The following is a 15,983-nucleotide window of genomic DNA, read 5'->3' on the forward strand; positions in this document are numbered from 1 at the left end:
CTTCCCTGAAGGTATCTGTTGACACTCACCCTTTATTGATCATGATGTCCATTACCATCTTCAAATAGGCGCTTTACAGTGGCCCAGGAAAAGGGCTCCAGGAACCCACCTCGTGCCATGCTTTTTATACTGGTCCCTCTCGGGGGCGCTCCTGTACAGCCCTACCTCTCTTGAAAGACCTGGTATGATCACTGATTACACCTTCTAAGCTAGTTGTTTCCAAATCATCTGTACTTGCAAATAGCCTTGATAGGAGAAGGGAGGACCTAGATACCGAACTATGCACTCATTCACTCCAAAAATATTTACTGAGCACCTATAATGGGCAAGAAGTGATGCGTGCATAAATTACAATTACAAAGAATACACCGTCCCAACCCCAAGGACACAACCGATAGATAGCCAAGGTCCAAGAGAGTATGATAAGGTTTGGAACAGCGAGCCCGGGGGCCGTGTAGGCATGGGGATGGTCTGACCATGCGTTGCCACGGCAAAGGCTGCCGTCATAAGAAGTAATACACACCCCCGTGCTGTTTCAAGTGTTGTTTATGGATCTGATACATAATACCTCCAGTGTATTATTTTTTTCAGCTCTATGAGATTAATTTAAAAGCATTGCTGGATGTGTATGGAATCCTTCTCTTCTTATGTGACTTGTTTTGCAGTGAAAGCTCACCTACAATCAAGAGAAAGGGTAGCTTAGCTGTCAAGAGCAGGGACTGTGGAATGGTGTCATAACTCAGCTCCCCCTTACCTGTCCTGTGACTTCCCCTTACCTTGGCTTTCTCCTTTGTGAGATGACAGGCTATTTTCCTAACAAAGATGGAATGAACATGAACAGAATCAACACACAGAAAGCACCTAAGCAAGGCTGGCACATGATAAAATGTTAGCTACAGTTATAATCATGGAGGGGGGGCATGAAGTATTTTGTGCTTAAAAATGGATTCCTGATAACTGGAAAAGTTTGGGAATGAAACTTTTCTTCCAAGGGTCTGGCTGGGAAGAACTGAGCCAGTGGCCATCAAAGGACATAAACCCTGTAAACTGCTGTCATCAGTCCCAAGTCACAACATGCATGGGGGCCACTCGGTTCAAACTTGTCATGTCCATTTCTCATACGTGCCTTCTGTGAATTGGTTATGGTCAGCGAGGACACTGCCATTGCCTGAGACCTTTCCCTGCTCCAGGTATATGAGGTGTGTGCCATTATTTCGGGCACCCAGTCTCGATGGGCTCTGCTTTACTGGGCTCTTTCTTCCAAGGACCTATTCCTACCAGCCTCTATCCCGATTCACCCAGTGTGAATTCACCCTGCTTTTAACACCCCTGGATTCCACATAAACACTAACTTTAGTTACCTCCCAGCTACACATAAAATCTGAGGTCATGGGAACGCTTGGCAGGGGAGAGGAGGTGTCGGGGAGAGGGGAAGAGGGTTGAAAATGTACAATTAGATTGGGGGAAATTATATACGCTTAGCTCTCCAGTTTTCATTTGGGCCCATTTTTATCTGAGTAGGTTTGTAAGTTTTTCTTCCTTACTTCGTAGCTCCACTTTCCTGTGATATCTCATTACTCAGTGACAAGAAAGAAATACACATAACCAGGACCTGCGGTGAAACCTTCCAGGTCCAAATGCCATTTGCAATTACTCAGCCTTTGGATTCAGAGAGATTAAATGGTAATGTCTCATGGAGGTGGGAGTGAGTCAAGAACAATACTTCAATTCCCTATCAATTTCCATCTATCTTCCCATCTCTTCCCCTTTTTCTCCCCGTCTCTGACTTGATTTTCTCCACCGGTATCTCTCTCCATCTGTGTATGTACCACGTGTTTCTCTCAATTTCTGTCTCCTTCTCTCTGCCCATCTGCCCATTTGTTACTTACTATCTACCCATCTATCTATCTAGCCTCTAGACTGAAGAAATGACTATCAGTGTTTCCAGGAGATCTGGACTTTGGGAATCGAGACAGTTGTTGCCAAGGGTATGTTTAGTATAAAGGACAGATGAGCATGTAAACCCACCTAGAAATAAATAACTGAGCAACGACTCTGTGCCAAGCATTGTCCTGGAGGCCTCAGATCATCTCATTTGATTCTCACAACAATGCTGTGCAGCAGGTTACAGGCTTTCTACTTCCCAAAAGTGGAAATATGAGACTTAGAGAAATTAAAACTTTTCCTCAGTGTCCATAGCTAAGAACTGGCAAATTTGTCTCCGTTTAGCACGCAGGTAAATGGATCCAAGAAAAAAACAATTTTAAAACAGTTACAAAACTAACTTAAATAGAAACAAGGCCTAAATACAAATTTTGGGCATCCCAGTGGTCCCACAAGTGCACATAGCAAGCTAGTGCCCCCCTGGACCCAGCAATTCTGCACTCTCAGTCAGGTATCTGTCACATCTGTCCTCTGTCTTCTGCTAAACCCCCTTTCACCACCACTCCAGCCAAGGCGAATTTCCCTCTCTCTCTCAAAACAGATCATCTGGCCCATCAGCCGCTCACCTGTGCCCCAGCCACGCTGACTGTAGGACTGTTCTCTGGCCATATTCGGCAATGGACCCTTCAATGGGACAAAGACCTCTGGGGGCTCCCATGATACTTACTTTTTATGCTACTTCCAAACCCCCAAGTCCTCACAAATGAATGGATGTGAGTGTCCATCCCTGATGAGATTTCAGTAAGATGGGAGTTTTTAAAATATTCGATATTTCCGGTAAATTTTTTTTTTCAAAGCTAGGTTTCACTTTTAGGGGCTACAGTCAAGTTTATAACATTTACTGTGCTAGACTCAAACAGAGGCATGAGTGTTAGGTCTTTGCCCTAAGAATGGAAACAAGGTCAGCCAACGATCGAAGAAGAGATGGATGGTAGTGAAAAGAAAGTGGGACATGTGTCTGCCACTTGATGGCTTATCTGTGACTTTGGTTAAGTCACCTTTACTTCCTGGAAGATAAGACTTGTGAGGTACGTCCTGGTGGTCTCAGAAGGTGCTGTGTCAAATGAGATCATGTCTGTGGGAGAGTTTTAAAAATTGTGTGTGTGTGTGTGTGTGTGTGTATGATTATAAATATGAATATAGAGAGTTCAAATATATAAACTTAATTTACCTATAAAATTATTTTGTATATATATAAATAAGTTATTGGTATAGATACAGATATGGAGAATTCTATGCTGTATAGTCACCACTTCCATTAAGCCAAAAGCTGAGTCACTCAGACTGGCAATGAGCAAATGATAAAGGAGAAAAGGTCATGGGACATCTAGATGCAACATTGAGCTGAGTCATTCTCATTAGGCCCTCATTACACTGTGGCAAGTCGGTAGAGGGTGACACACGGTGGAGGGCACATCGGGTGAGCAGAGGAGAGGGAAGGAGGGTGCATTTTTGCCTACGAAGTGGCTCAGGAGGTAGAAGGTGAGTGAAAAGGGAGAAACGGGTTGGCACATGAGGACCCTCCACCAGTGAGCTATGATCCACCCATTAAGTCATTCAGGTAGTCAGTCGTTCTTCTCACAAGTATTGAGCACCTACTATGTGCAAAGCACGGGACTAGGTACTGGAGGGATAGGGGAGTCAGGCTGCAGGACATAGTTCTTGCCCTCGATCAAGTAAGTAACAGAAGCCTAGTGACATGCAAGATAAAATCGACGTCATAAATGAGGTATGATAATCTCTCCCTAGTCGTGTCTCATTCGCTGTGTACATTTCAGGCAAGCTCAAAACACCACCCCCAGAAAGTGTGTAGGACTAGCCCTCCCTACATATGGGGGAGTTAGGTATTCCCATTTGGAACCTGGGCATGTGGAGGTAAATCAAACGGCAATGCTAGAGTAGAGGTTTGGATGTCTCAGAAGAAGATCTTCAAAGAATTAGGATTCTGAGGGATAGGGCTTGGCCGGGAAGTATAGTGTAGAGCAGCCTTCAGGTTGGGCTGGTGGAAAGGAGTCAAGGGACAGTCTAGTCCTGCTTCCAGAGCACTGAACTGCTTCAACCCCCTGATGCCCTCAGTATCTCTGTCTCTATCTGCAGATTATATCTACCCTTTTGGAGTGTCGTGGCAATAAATATGGTAATCAATGTAAATCTCCAAACAGGGCGCTGGGTAGGTAAGTGCTCACGAGAACTCATGACTCCTCATGCCTTTTCCTCGGGAGTAAATACTACCCCAGTTATTGCCTTCTGGAGGTTAAAGTGGTTGGAAGGAAGTGGACGGCCTTTTTCCTTTTTTTTGTTAATGTTTATTGATTTTTAAGACAGGGAGTGAGAGCAGGGGTGAGGGAGAGAGAGAATCTCAAGCAGTCTTCACACTGCTAATGCAGAGCTTGATGTGGAGCTCAAACTCACAAATCTCGAGATCAGGATCTGAGCTGAAATCAAGAGTTGGACACTTAACTGACTGAGCCACCCATGTGCTCCAGGAAGTAGATTTTTTTTAATGTTTATTTATTTTTGGGAGAGAGAGAGAGAGAGAGAGAGAGAGAGAGAATGAGTGGGGGAGGGGCAGAGAGAGAGGGAGACACAGAATCTGAAGCGGGCTCCAGGCTCTGAGCTGTCAGCACAGAGCCTGATTCAGGGCTTGAACTCACAGACCGTGAGACCATGACCTGAGCCGAAGTTGGACCCTTAACCGACTGAGCCACCCAGGCACCCTGGAAGCAGATCTTAATAAAACTTTCCCACTGACTACAGAACTCCATTAAAATGTCATATCGATAATCACATCCTCTTCCAGCTGTTTGGATGGTCTCAATATATAGAAAGGACTCGTTCCCATGAGATCGAAGATCGAACGGTATTCCTTATCCGGCCGTATACGTGATATGTTGGGGAAACGAACACAGGGTCTTGTTGCCTTTGCATTTGTCCAAACAAGGGCCACTCTCTTCGGAAGCATAATTTTCAAGGATATCATGTGCCACTTCTCTGAGTCTGCAGTAGGCCGCAATGGATGGAAATAATTTCACCTGCAATATTTAGAGCTGGGACTAATGAATCTTCATATCTTTTCAAACTCATCTATTCTTATTTAAAAGTGATGAATAGTGGCAGTTTGGAAAGATGTACTTGTTCATTGGCGCAATAAAAAATAGATGGCATTACGGTGCAAAAGTTCTTAATGTCCTTTCCCAAGGGGAAAAAATAATTGCTACAAAGAATTAGAATTTAACTCCTTGCTCTTATTCCTTAAGAAGGTTCACTAGATTTTTACCCTTTTTTAAAACTTCTTTCCCCCCGTGGTTCACCCAACTCATGTGCAGAACATTTTGTGTTTACATATATAAGGCTTATATTTTCTTACCTGTATTTGGCATATTGAGAACAAAAGAAATTTTTGTAAATGTTTCTTTTATTTTCATTTTTTAATGTTCATTCATTTTGAGAGACGGAGAGTGTGAGCGGGGGAGGGACAGAGAGAGAGAGGGAGACACAGAATCCGAAGCAGGCTCCAGGCTCTGAGCTGTCAGCACAGAACCTGACCCAGGGCTCAAACCCATGAACTGCGAGATCATGACCTGAGCCAAAGTCGGAGGCTTAACCAACTGAGCCACCCAGGCTCCCCGATAACCAAAGAGATTTTCAGGTTTGAATTCTTTTTGTAAAGAACTCAAAGGGCTTTAATAATGGAAATTCACGCAGAATTCAGACTTTGTGTATTACTCTCCCGTTTACAGATGAGTAAATAGAACCTGGAGACAAACTTTATCTCCTATTTCTAACATGAAAAGGGTCTCAGGAGAAAAATACCTCTAAGTCAATGCAGAGGAAACATATCCTTCAGGGAAGAAGGGTGATATGTGTGTTGGGGACGGGAGGCTTTTTTTGGATTACAGTCTCATCAGAGACGAAGACCGGTTTTATCACCTGGAGGGCAGAATTAAGCTATACTCATGCATTGTTCTTCAGTGATGTGGTAGAAAGGGAGTCAGGATATTGGCCTTTTTTGCTAATTGTGTGATCTTCAGAATATCATTTAATGTCTTTGGAGCTCAGTTTCCTCCTACATAAGAAGAAAGGGTAAGACTTTCGTATCTCTAAGTCTGCCACTCCCCAATCTTGTGCCCACAGCGGACATCAGTATCAACCTTGACATTATTTTCTGTTGAGTCCACACTTGGCTTTGGCACAGTTTCAACATCATGCTCTGGGTGAAGCCACAATCAATTGATAAGAGTTAACAATGGAAATAAAATCTATTTGCCACCCCTGGACTGGAAGATTTCAAAGGTGCCATCGAAAATCCTAGGCTTCTCCTTCTTACTCGGCCTGCCTACATTTAATAACAATGATGTAAAACAAATGAACATTTGGAAAGAGTCCATAATACCCTTTGTTCTTTGGAAGCCCCAGGGAACATGGCCCCAGACTAATGAAGTACTTAAAACATCATGTGCCCGGCCCACAGCAGTCAAGTGCTAACTGATGGCTACTGGGGTCTGACCTCAGGGTACAGAGATATCATCTGGTTTCTCCCAAATAATATAAGTGCACTACATGATTTTAAAACTATGCTGCAAGCAAAGGAAAAAGAACACTTAGCAATAAAAAGATCCAGATATTGGCAGCAATACACTATTAGATCCTTGTTGAATTTGTGTTGTTGAGATAACACTGAGATATTGAGATGCCACAGAATTGTAAGCCCGACTTCCCTCAGCCTCCTGGACTTGACTGCAGAAAGACATATATCAGCAGGCTGGGTCTGTAGTAAGGAATGACATATTCGCATGCATTACCCAACTGACTGGCTGAGAACATATCGTTTAATGATTGCACCAATTAGGTCCCTATGAATAGACTCTGATACATATTGTCCTGGCTTATTTTATTTTGCACTCTGGATTCTGAGATACTTTGGCCTGGAGAAATCAAGACGTTCATAAAAGAAGCCAAGCAGTTTGAAAATGCACTCTTGATTTATACATGCAAATCGTCAAGCGTCTTGGGGAGAATAAGGGCTCCTTGTGTTTTGTGTTACTTCGGTATGACTTGAAGCCCAGTCTTCTTCCAAATGAATGTATAAAGTGATACCGATGAGATGCTCTGCTTTTCCTTTGTCTGCGAGTACCTGCAATTCTTTCCAGAATTTCCTTGCCGACTGGAGAAGACAATCCAATGATACTGCTCTGGTGCCGGAGAGAGAGAGCTCCTTGAGGTCGTCCAGGGAGGTCAACCCAAGGGGACGTGGTGACCACATCTCCTTGTAGTGTTCCGTGTACACATTCATTTTCCTCGCTCTGCCCTTACCCTCTCTGTAGAGCAAACATCTACCGAGCAGTTGTATTCGTCTGCTCAGGCTGCCGTAACCAAATACTGCAGACTGGGCAGCTTATTCGCCAGAAATGAATTTTCTTTAAGTTCTAGAGGCTAAGAGTTTAAGACCAAGGTGCCAAACAGGATTGTTTCCTCTGATGGTCATGAGAGAGGGATCTGTTCCAAGTCCCCCCCTTGGCTGACAGATGGCTGTCTCTCGGTGCACATGCACCCCTCGTGTCTCTGTGTCCTAATCTCTTCTTATAAGGACACCAGTCATATTAAATCATTACTAATGTAAATAATGGCCTCATCGTAACGTAATTACCTCTTTAAAAGTCCCTATTCCCAAATACAGCCACGTTCTGGAGTACTGGGGCTTTAGCGCAGGTGAGCCCATAATAGCACTCATGATTTAGGCTCTCCTAAATTCTTTATGCATGCTGCCTCATCCAGTTCTCACATAGCAAACCTACGAATTAGGTACTATTATTGCCCCATTTTACAGGTAAGGAAATGGAGGTTCAGGGAAGGGAAGAACTTATCCCAGATCCCAAATATACACACAGGCAGTTATTTCATTTGAGAAAGTTTCATTTCTTCATTCTTTGAACGGTGCCATAAATCAGCTTTATTATATTTGCTAATCTTGTACTTGCATGGAAACTAACAATGATCCTGTTTTCACCTATGCCTAGATCAGATTCCTTATTGTATACAGTGCCTTGCATCTATGATATGCTCAGCAGTTCATAATTTGACTTCAAAGGGTTTGAAGGCAGAAATAGAATAGAACAGACTAGAATAGAACAGAAACTTCTAGACGAGGCCAGAGTGACAAGATTAACTACACGGCAGTTTCGTCTGTGATGAGAGGGGCCGCACGAACAGCAGGACATAGAAACTGCGATCAATATATACTTGCGAAAGTTTGGCAAATATAAGGAGCTGTTTCCTTTTCCTTTTTGCTCTAGAATGTATTGATTGGTAGTACCAATGACTCCCCCAAAGCTTGAAGAAACAGACATGATTTTATAACTTTTTTCTAGTAATTATTTTTATGTAACTGGCAGAGAGATGGAGAACAGGCTGGAAAGTTACTACTGCCCTAAAGTCACAGAGTGGATGTGAGGTGGAATTTGGGCCTTCGCCCAGCACAGCAAAATATGTAGAGACATATTCAGTATTTATCACCATGAGGGATTTAAGCTGTGCTATCTCAATTTGTTATGCAGCCACCTTCCTCCACCTGAGAGACCTGTCAGAGCAGACAATGTTTCCTGCCTCTTGCACATACATCGTGTATGTGGAAAGGCGCATGATAAACTTAGGTAGAGGATATTTATATAATCGACGCGTAATTGTCATTTTGTTAGTTTAAACTTGAAGCCTCCAACGACTATTCACTATTTACACTCAATTCCACGGCAACATTTTTTGCACTCTTCATTAGAGGAAAACCCCAAGTCCATTTTAAAGACAGAGCTTGCAGGCTGCCTGGGTGACTCAGTCGGTTAAGTGTCCAAGTCCGGCTCAGGTCATGATCTCACAGTTTGTGGGTTCAAGCCCTGCATCAGGCTCTGTGCTGACAGCTCAGAGCTTGGAGCCTGCTTCGGATTCTGTATCTCCCTCTATCTCTGCCCTCCCCTGCTCTCTCCCTTTCTTTCAAAAATGAATAAACATTAAAAATAAGTACTCAAAGACAGAATTTGCTTAGCTATAACTGAAGGCTTCCCTTTGTTCCAAATCCACAGTCTAGGGCAGGGATCTCATCATATTATCCCCTGATGTTCTTTGGTCTGATCTTGTCTCCCTCTTAGTTCCCCCCAAGGTGCAGTGGGGAATACCACCATTATGTTTCATTCAGATTTTTCATTCTCCAAGTTCTTATTCATTAGAATGGCAACTCCCTCAAAGATGAAGACTTAGAAAGTGTGGTGGCTCATAGACGTCGTGCTTACTGCAAGGGATAAGAAAATGAAAACCAAGTGGAATTTTTAACCTCAGTCTCTGCTTTCCAGATCTTCTGCTTGGAGGCATTCAAACCGACTGGGGATCAAACAGCCCAATATAAAGAACCAGATGAGTGGAGGGGCCTTGGCATTACACAGGGGTGTTCTGTGGCTGGGAGACTTGGCATAACCTTGACATTACACAAAATTTGATAGATGTAAGCCAGGCTCTTAACTTTATTTTAATGTGGTTTCTGAGCCTGAGATCGATACTTACATATTGTATACAGCTGTGGCTGCTTGCAGAAGCAAACCTCTGTGATCATGATTTTGTTTTGTTTTAGAAAGAAATACTATACGAGTGCTCCTCAATAAACCTCTAAACTTTTTCTGTCTATGAAACCAGCAGTTTTATCCAGTCTTTGTGTTCTGATTTACTTCTCTAATTGGGCTTTAATAGGAAGTGGATGTCTTCTTCAGGTGTTATTTCCCCTAAAGCCATCATTTGTCTGATTCCACTGTGAAGAGATAGCTCTATCTGTGCCTACCTTATGCTCTCAAATCTATTTGTGGGCCAAAGACCTAAGTCCATTTGTCTTAAGAACACAGGGAATTATGGGGCGCCTCTGTGGCTCCGTTGGTTAAGTGACCGACTCTTGATTTCAGCTCAGATCATGATCTCACGGCTCATGGGTTTGAGCCCCATGTTGGGCTCTGCACTATAAACTTGGGACTGTCTCTCTCTCCCTCTCTCTGCCCCTTCCCAACTTGTGTGCTCTCTCTCTCTCTCTCTCGCTCTGTCTCTCTCAGAATAGATAACATAAACTTCTAAAAAAATTTTTAAAAAGATCACAGGGAACTATCCCCCCAATACCCTTTTATGGCTATGGATGCCCAGAGTTGAATGACAATATTTCTCAGGGTAGTGGGTAAAAAGTGTGGCTTGACTTTACATCTATGTTACTTTAAGAAGTCTCACTGACAGGCAGTCACGGCTTTCCTCTAAATGTGGAACCGATCACTGTTAGGTTATAGCTACGTCCCTGTTGTATTTCAAAAATCCAAGAGAAGCCAGCAAACAAACAGAACTATTATATTAAAAACTGTAGGTTAGGAAGATAATGCTTTGCGGTATTACTGTATTTCCCCTTTGGATAACGCAGCCTTTCCTCAAGGTCAGGAGCCTGCAGCTTATTGCTCAGGAGAGGAGGATGACCATCACTTAAAATAGTAATGATGGTAATAAGTAGTGGCAAATGCTTAGTAAAAGTATATTATTTGCCTGGTATCGCTCGATGCAGTTTGCATTAGCTCCTTGAGTCTAGTCGTATCCCTTATGCTCAGCAGGCAAACATACACCTCTAGGCTCACATGTGAACCATCTTAGGCTACTGAAATAGGAAACAGGATGGGAACTTGGGGTCAACACCTTATTTAGCAATAAAATAATATATCTCTCTGGCATTTTCTTTATGCATGTAAAGAAATTCTAGGACTTTGCATATAGATCCCTCAGGGCATAGAGATCCCACCAGGAATCTATTTGGAAATGGGAACATGGTCATGTTTTTCATCAGGCACTCGGATCATTTCATGGTACGTGGATACAGTCAGCTATACCCTCTTCTTCTCCATCTTCAGGGTCATCTCCAGGACACTGATCAGATAGAATAAGCACTGAATTTGGCCAGAAGTTCATATTCTCAAACACTCTCCTTAATGACCAGCTGGCTCTGTGTTCACGTAGAATACAGGCACAGGTCAGTCAAGAGAGCTTGAGCAACGGTAGAAAATTCCGTCATTTCTTATTCTGTAAAGTGGCCATTTTCTTCACAGAGTACTTTAATGTCTTTCAATTATGCTATTCCAAAATTGGTTCATTCAGCCTGACCAAATATAGCTAATATGGGAAAGATGTATCATTTCTTAATATGTATATAAATGAAGTCATCGTGTTGTGCATTTAAGTATCATACAATTTTATTTGTCAATGATACCTCAATAAAGCTGAAATAAAATGAAATGAAATAAAAATAAAATAATTTAAATCCAATATGATTATTGAAAGACTCCATTTGGATACTCATCAGCCTTACTAAAAAAATTGCTTAGTCACTCAAATATCTCAGGCACCTACCTCATTCCCTACATCCTCCCTAGAGTTGGATATAAATGTTGGAAGGAAATGCTTTATGTACGTGTCTTACCATAGGAAAAGCAAAGGGTCATATCCTCCAGCTTAACCCCAGGATTATGTCTTTAGTCTGTGCTTTGGCTGCTTTCCAGGGGGCAAAGTATGTGACTGGCTTGACTCCAAGTCTTGTTTTTCTCTTCATTTTTGTTTGGCCTATGTCTTGAGGTATTCTTTTATTATAGGTAGAAGATATAAAATGTACAAAAAATAATTTCAGAGAATATGCATAGCTCAATAATTATTTATGAATATGGATAATTAATATTATTGAAAATCATATTCTGTATGTCCTCCTTCCCCCAAAAAGAAAAGATACGTTTATGAAAATTTGGAAAGAGACTTCTGAGACCATCTATAGCTCTCAGAGAATGGGATATATTACGGAAGTGTATTTCTTTAAGTTTTTAATGTTTTTTATTCATTTTTGAATGATGGAGAGAGACAGAGCGCCAGTGGGGGAGGGGCAGAGAGAGGGAGACGCAGAATCCAAAGAAGGCTTCAGGCTCTTAGCTGTCATCACAGAGCTCGACGCAGGGCTTGAACCCACGAACTGGGAGGTCATGACCTGAGCTGAAGTCAGACGCTTAACCGACTGAGCCACCCAGGTGCCCAAGAAGTGTATTTCTTTATTCAACAAATGAACATTCTCTCAGGGGATTGCATGGTTCCAAAGCATCTCATTAATCCCACAAAGTTTTTCCACATATCCCTACACCTTGGGAATTTTTCCCAAAGCCCTTGCAAATATCACTCCAGAGAAGGGAGGAAGCAGCCCTTGAATGAGGATGGCCCTGTGCTCCGGAGGTGAGGGTGAGGGTGGGGTGTAGACATATGGGGTGGAGTGAGTACTAAGGATGTCTCCAAGGAGCTCTGTCTTCTCTTGTCTGCCCTGGGTTAGAAGTAAGCCTGGGAACTGAACTTTTGTCCCATCCTAGAGAGACATGGGGAGAGAATGGCCATGCTGAGACCAGTAGGTAGGAACTAGAGGCTGGGTCATCTTGATCTCCCTGATTCTGGGAGTAGGAAGGGTCAGGGGACCTGCATTTCCCATTGAGGGCTAGCTGCTACCAGAAGCATTGGAATCCAAATTCCCAGGTTTAGAGACTTCACAATTCTAAAGTAATACTGAGAAAGAACAAAGCTGGAGGTCACATTTACTGACCTCAAGCTATATTAGAAAGCTATAGTAATCAAAACAGTATGGCATTGGCATAAAAACAGACCTATAGACCAATGGGGCAGAATCAAGAGCCCAAAAATAAACCCGTGCATATACAGTCAACTAATATTTGAGGAGGGGGCAAAAATACTAAAAAAATAATGGGGAAAGGAGGTTCTCTTTAATCGATGTATTGGGAAAATGATATTCATGCGCAAAAGAATAATATTGGCCCCTTACAATTTTCACATGCAAAAAAGAATTTTATCGGACCCAATAAAATTGGATCTTACACCACTCCCAAAAATTAACTCAAGTGGATTAAAGGATTAAATGTAAGACCTGAAACCAGAAAACTTCTAGAAGAAAACATAGGGGAAAACCTCCTTGACATCAGCCTTGGCAATAATGCCAAAAGCACTAGCAATAAAAGCAAAAAATAAACAAGTGGGACTATATCAAGCTAAAAAGCTCCCATCATTGTGTTCATTTCAACAAAATTAAAAGGCAGCCTGTGTAATGGGAGAAAATATTTGCAAACTACATCTGATGATGAGTTGATATCCAAAACATGTAAGGAACCCACACAATTCAATAGCAACAAAACACAACAAAAGCAAACAAAACCCCCAAACAATATGATTAAAATACCGGAAAAGCGCCCGAACGGACATTTTCCCAAACGGCCAACAAAAAGGGAATCAACATCACTAATCATCAGGGAAATGCAAGTCAAACCCGCAATGAGGCATCACCTCACACCTGTTAGAGTGGTTACTGTCAAAACGACCAGAGATAGTAAGTGCCGAGGAGGATGTGGAGAAAAGAGAACCCTTGTAACAACGTTGTTGGAAATGTAAACTGGCGCGGCCACTGTGGAAAACAGTATGGAGGCTTCTCGAAAAAATTAAACAGAGAAGTACGATAAGCCCCAGTAATCCCACTTCTGGGTAAATATCCCAAAGAAGTGAAATCACTATCTTGAAGAGATATCCGTACGTCCACATCCATTGTCGCGTTATTCGTAACAGCCAAGACAGGGAGATAAGCTAAGTCTCCATTGATGATGGATGAATGAAAACAGGAAATGCGGTGTATAGGTACACGACAGGATATTATTTAGTCATCAGAGAAGTAAATTCGGACGTTTGTGACAACATGGACAAACTGTGACAGCATGATGTTAAGTAAAATAAATAAGAGGGAGAAAGACAAATAATGTATGATCTCACTTACATGTGGAATCTGAAAAAGACCCAGCAGGACTTTTAAAAAAAAGTTAGTTAGGGGCGCCTGGGTGGCGCAGTCGGTTAAGCGTCCGACTTCAGCCAGGTCACGATCTCGCAGTCCGTGAGTTCGAGCCCCGCGTCGGGCTCTGGGCTGATGGCTCGGAGCCTGGAGCCTGTTTCCGATTCTGTGTCTCCCTCTCTCTCTGCCCCTCCCCCGTTCATGCTCTGTCTCTCTCTGTCCCAAAAATAAATAAACGTTGAAAAAAAAATTAAAAAAAAAAAAAAAAAAAAAAAAAAGTTAGTTAATTAATTAATTAATTAATTGAAGATGTCTCTCAGGGGCTCAGGCTCCCCACCCACCCCTGCATCTCCCACCCTGTACATACAGCCCTGTACCCGCTTTGCCCTCGTGTGTCATAGCCCTGTGAACTCACCACTCACCCTCAAGACCCCACCTTTTAAAAAATTCTCCCATCGACAGTTTAAAAAACTTCCTGCATCAACAGTTAAAGCTACAGCTTTAAAGAGGGGGCCTACTGCCATCCCAGTGCAGGCTGGTTGGGTGATGGGAGGGAGACAGGTCTGCCAGTCTTTTGGCTGTGACACAGCCGGTCAAGGCCACTGTGGGTCTCTGCATGGGCCGTTGGGAGGATCAGAGCCCGGCAATGGCCTGCCTGGCTCCTCACCCCCGAAGGTTCAACTCTTTTTTGCAGGGGAGGGCTGCCATGGGTACTGTTCTGATGTCATGAGTGTCAAACATACCCCCGGGTCCCCAGGGTATAGAATGCTGGTTGCCAGGAGGTGGGGGGGGGGGCGGGCGAGAAAAATGATGAGATGTTGGTCAAGGGGACAAATTTCCAGTTAAAATATGAGTAAGTCCTAGGGATCTAATGTACGACATAACGACTAGAGTTAACAATACTGTATTGTATATGTGAAAGTTGCTGATACAACAGATCCTAAGTGTTCTCACCACCACTGCTACAACAAAAATAGGTGAATATGTGAGGTGAAGGATGTGTTAACTCACCTAATTGTGGTAATCATTTCACAAGGTATACATGTATCAACCCATCACATTGTACACCTTAAACTTACCCAATGTCAAATGTTAATTATATCTTCAGAAAGCTGGGGGAAGAAAGGAAACTTCACAGCTGAGCACATTTACGTGGGCTCCCTCCCATTCTGTAGGTCCTGACACGCCCCGGCCGATGCTTGGTTCCGTTTCACTGATTTCTCCGGCATTGGCAAAGAATAAGGGGTTCAGCTAAAAGACCTGTCCTGAAAATGGATGTGTTAATACTTCAGGAATAAAAATGTGTTTTGTTTTAACGACTTTGAATGAAAACTTTCTAAAACATACCATTACTTTACCTGATTAAAAAACCAAACCTACAGGACGCCTGGGTGGCTCAGTCGGTTAAGCGTCCGACTTCAGCTCAGGTCACGATCTCGCGGTCCGTGAGTTCGAGCCCCACGTCAGGCTCTGGGCTGATGGCTCAGAGCCTGGAGCCTGCTTCCGATTCTGTGTCTCCCTCTCTCTCTGCCCCTCCCCAGTTCATGCTCTGTCTCTCTCTGTCCCAAAAATAAATAAACGTTAAAAAAAAATTAAAAAAAAAACCTACAGAGAAAAGCGATCTCATTTTGATTACTCAGGATTATAATTATGAATGGTAGACATATACGGTATGCATCACACAGGGTTGTAGGGGCATTTAAATTGAAGAAGGAAAAAGAGCACACTGGCCAGAATCAGAAGGTCCTGGGTTCCAATCCCGATTCTCCCACTCATGCAGTTTTCATCTAAAAGACGCAGTCAATAATTCCTCGTGCTGTATAAAGATAACATGTGTAAAGTGTGTATTATGGTATCTGGCACATAGTAGGCACTCAATAAATGTTGGTTTCTCTTCTACTTTCTTCGATTCTCCTCGACTTGTCTTCCCTGTAATTTTCTCAAAACTTAGAGTTGCACAGAACTGTTCCTTAAGTTTTTATGACAACAGTGACGAGGAACTGATGTCCAATATTCCAGGTTGGGGGATCCATGTAGAGTGAAGAGTGAAGTCTTTTCCTGCCCTCCCCCCGATGAAAATACAAAGCACTGACCAAGACTCTTGCAAAAGGGGCTTATACCCCACTTGTATAATCTAAAAGTTGGCTGAGCTTCCATTTCCAATTTA

This window comes from Lynx rufus, unplaced genomic scaffold, assembly GCF_022079265.1.
Source record: "Lynx rufus isolate CCGP_SWC_20201006 ecotype Redwood Valley unplaced genomic scaffold, mLynRuf1.p SCAF_1, whole genome shotgun sequence".
In the NCBI taxonomy this organism is placed as follows: Eukaryota; Metazoa; Chordata; class Mammalia; order Carnivora; family Felidae; genus Lynx; species Lynx rufus.